Genomic DNA, 301 nt, shown 5'->3' with positions numbered 1-301 from the left:
AAGCTCTGGCGCAATAAACTCTTGACAGTAAAACCGGCGGTGGTCTTAATAATGTTTTCTTCATAAACAAGGGGCCGCATGGGGATAATGTGATGAAAAATGACACACGCAAAAAAAACATATATATAATAATACTGGATTCAATGTGAAACAGCTGTTGAAAACGAGAGCGTTCTCTTGACTTCTCAGTTTGTCTTATTTTTATGTCGCAGGACCAGAGAAACTAGAGGGAACAAATTGTTATTACTGTTATTTATTATTATAATTTTTTATTTCATTTTATTTAACTAGGCAATTTGAC

Source organism: Notolepis coatsorum (assembly GCF_963971535.1).
Source record: "Notolepis coatsorum genome assembly, chromosome: 1".
Lineage (NCBI taxonomy): Eukaryota > Metazoa > Chordata > Actinopteri > Aulopiformes > Paralepididae > Notolepis > Notolepis coatsorum.
The sequence above is the reverse complement of the archived record's forward strand: the minus strand, read 5'-3'. Positions refer to the sequence as shown.